This window comes from Oreochromis niloticus, linkage group LG3 (genome assembly GCF_001858045.2).
Source record: "Oreochromis niloticus isolate F11D_XX linkage group LG3, O_niloticus_UMD_NMBU, whole genome shotgun sequence".
In the NCBI taxonomy this organism is placed as follows: Eukaryota; Metazoa; Chordata; class Actinopteri; order Cichliformes; family Cichlidae; genus Oreochromis; species Oreochromis niloticus.
In genome coordinates, this window is record NC_031967.2 from 15,236,611 (window position 1) to 15,240,676 (window position 4,066).

The following is a 4,066-nucleotide window of genomic DNA, read 5'->3' on the forward strand; positions in this document are numbered from 1 at the left end:
CGACAGCCGCATCAACAACCACGACCGCAGATCCAACAACCACGACCGCAGCTCCAACAACCACTACCGCAGCTCCAACAACCACGACAGCTGCACCAACAACCACGACCGCAGCTCCAACAACCACTACCGCAGCTCCAACAACCACGACCGCAGCTCCAAGAACGACTGCAGCTCCAACAACCACAACAGCGGCACCAACAACCACGACCGCAGCTCCAACAACCACAACTGCAGCTCCAACAACCACGACCGCCGCACCAACAACCACGACAGCCACATCAACAACCACGACAGCTGCACCAACAATAACGACCGCAGCTCCAACTACCACAACAACGGCACCAACAACCACAACCGCAGCTCCAACAACCACGACCGCCGCACCAACAACCACGACAGCCACATCAACAACCACGACAGCTGCACCAACAACAACGACCGCAGCTCCAACTACCACAACAACGGCACCAACAATCACAACTGCAGCTCCAACAACCACGACCTCAGTTCCAACAACCACGACCGCAGCTCCAACAACCACGACAGCTGCACCAACAACCACGACCGCAGCTCCAACAACCACGACAGCTGCACCAACAACCACGACCGCAGCTCCAACAACCACGACCGCAGCTCCAACAACCACAACTGCAGCTCCAACAACTGCAGCTCCAACAACCACGACCGCAGCTCCAACAACTGCAGCTCCAACAACCACGACCGCAGCTCCAACAATGACTGCAGCTCCAACAACCACAACAGCGGCACCAACAACCACGACCGCAGCTCCAACAACCACAACTGCAGCTCCAACAACCACGACTGCAGCTCCAACAACCACGACCGCAGCTCCAACAACCACGACAGCCACATCAACAACCACGACAGCGGCACCAACAACCACAACTGCAGCTCCAACAACCACGACCGCCGCACCAACAACCACGACAGCCACATCAACAACCACGACAGCTGCACCAACAACAACGACCGCAGCTCCAACTACCACGACAACGGCACAACAACCACAACCGCAGCTCCAACAACCACGACCGCAGTTCCAACAACCACGACAGCCGCACCAACAACCACGACCGCAGCTCCAACAACCACTACCGCAGCTCCAACAACGACGACCGCAGCTCAAACAACCACGACCGCCGCACCAACAACCACGACGGCCGCATCAAAAACCACGACCTCAGTTCCAACAACCACGACCGCAGCTCCAACAACCACTACCGCAGCTCCAACAACAACGACCGCAGCTCCAACAACTGCAGCTCCAACAACCACGACCGCAGCTCCAACAACCACGACCGCAGCTCAACAACGACTGCAGCTCCAACAACCACAACAGCGGCACCAACAACCACGACCGCAGCTCCAACAACCACAACTGCAGCTCCAACAACCACGACTGCAGCTCCAACAACCACGACCGCAGCTCCAACAACCACGACCGCAGCTCCAACAACGACTGCAGCTCCAACAACCACGACAGCGGCACCAACAACCACAACTGCAGCTCCAACAACCACGACAGCTGCACCAACAACCACGACCGCAGCTCCAACAACCACTACCGCAGCTCCAACAACCACGACAGCGGCACCAACAAACACAACAGCGGCACCAACAACCACGACCGCAGCTCCAACAACCACGACTGCAGCTCCAACAACCACGACGGCTGCACCAACAACAACAGCCGCACCAACAACCACGACAGCCGCACCAACAACCACTACCGCATTATCAACTACCACGACCGCAGTGCCAACAACCACTACCGCAGCTCCAACAACCACGACAGCTGCACCAACAACCACGACCGCAGCTCCAACAACCACTACCGCAGCTCCAACAACCACACCTGCAGCTCCAACAACTGCAGCTCCAACAAGCACGACCGCAGCTCCAACAACGACTGCAGCTCCAACAACCACAACAGCGGCACCAACGACCACGACCGCAGCTCCAACAACCACAACTGCAGCTCCAACAACCACGACCGCAGCTCCAACAACCACGACCGCAGCTCCAACAACCACGACCGCAGCTCCAACAACGACTGCAGCTCCAACAACCACGACAGCGGCACCAACAACCACGACAGCCACATCAACAACCACGACAGCTGCACCAACAACAACGACCGCAGCTCCAACTACCACAACAACGGCACCAACAACCACAACTGCAGCTCCAACAACCACGACCGCAGGTCCAACAACTGAAGCTCCAACAACCACAACCGCAGCTCCAACAACTGCAGCTCCAACAACCACGACCGCATTATCAACTACCACGACAGCTGCACCAACAACCACGACCGCAGCTCCAACAACAACGACCGCAGCTCCAACAACCACGACCGCAGTTCAACAACCACGACAGCCGCACCAACAACCACGACAGCCGCACCAACAACCACGACCGCAGCTCCAACAACCACGACCGCAGCTCCAACAACCACAACAGCGGCACCAACAACCACGACAGCGGCACCAACAACCACAACCGCAGCTCCAACAACCACGACCGCCGCACCAACAACCACAACTGCGGCTCCAACAACCACGACCGCAGCTCCAACAACCACGACCGCAGCTCCAACAACCACAACAGCGGCACCAACAACCACGACCGCAGCTCCAACAACCATGACCGCAGCTCCAACAACCACGACCGCATTATCAACTACCACGACCGCAGTGCCAACAACCACAACAGCCGCACCAACAACCACGACCGCAGCTCCAACAACCACAACTGCAGCTCCAACAACCACGACAGCTGCACCAACAACAACAGCCGCACCAACAACCACTACAGCCGCACCAACAACCACGACAGCCGCACCAACAACAACGACCGCAGCTCCAACAACCACGACCGCAGCTCCAACAACCACTACCGCAGCTCCAACAACCACGACCGCAGCTCCAACAACCACGACCGCAGCTCCAACAACCACGACCGCAGTTCCAACAACCACGACAGCCGCACCAACAACAACGACCGCAGCTCCAACAACCACGACCGCAGCTCCAACAACCACAACTGCAGCTCCAACAACCACGACCGCAGTTCCAACAACCACGACAGCCGCACCAACAACAACGACCGCAGTTCCAACAACCACGACAGCCGCACCAACAACCACGACCGCAGCTCCAACAACCACAACCGCAGCTCCAACAACCACGACAGCCGCACCAACAACAACGACCGCAGCTCCAACAACCACGACCGCAGCTCCAACAACCACGACCGCAGCTCCAACAACCACGACAGCCGCACCAACAACCACGACCGCAGCTCCAACAACCACGACCGCAGTTCCAACAACCACGACAGCCGCACCAACAACCACGACTGCAGCTCCAACAACCAGTACCGCAGCTCCAACAACAACGACAGCAGCTCCAACAACCACGACCGCATTATCAACTACCACGACCGCAGTGCCAACAACCACGACCGCAGCTCCAACAACCACGACCGCAGCTCCAACTACCACGACAGCCGCACCAACAACCACGACAGCCGCACCAACAACCACGACCGCAGCTCCAACAACCACAACTGCAGCTCCAAAAACCACGACTGCAGCTCCAACAACCACGACAGCTGCACCAACAACCAGGACAGCAGCTCCAACAACCACGACCGCATTATCAACTACCATGACCGCAGTGCCAACAACCACGACCGCAGCTCCAACAACCACGACCGCAGCTCCAACAACCACGACCGCAGCTCCAACTACCATAACAAACTCACCGACAACTACGACTGCAGTACCAATAACCACAACCTCACCTCCAACAACCACAACAGCGGCACCAACAACCACAACAGCCCCACCAACAACAACAACAGCCGCACCAACAACCACAACAGCCGCACCAACAACACAACAGCCGCACCAACAACCACGACCGCAGCTCAACTACCATAACAAACTCACGACAACTACGACTGCAGTACCAATAACCACAACCTCACCTCCAACAACCACAACAGCGGCACCAACAACCACAACAGCCCACCAACA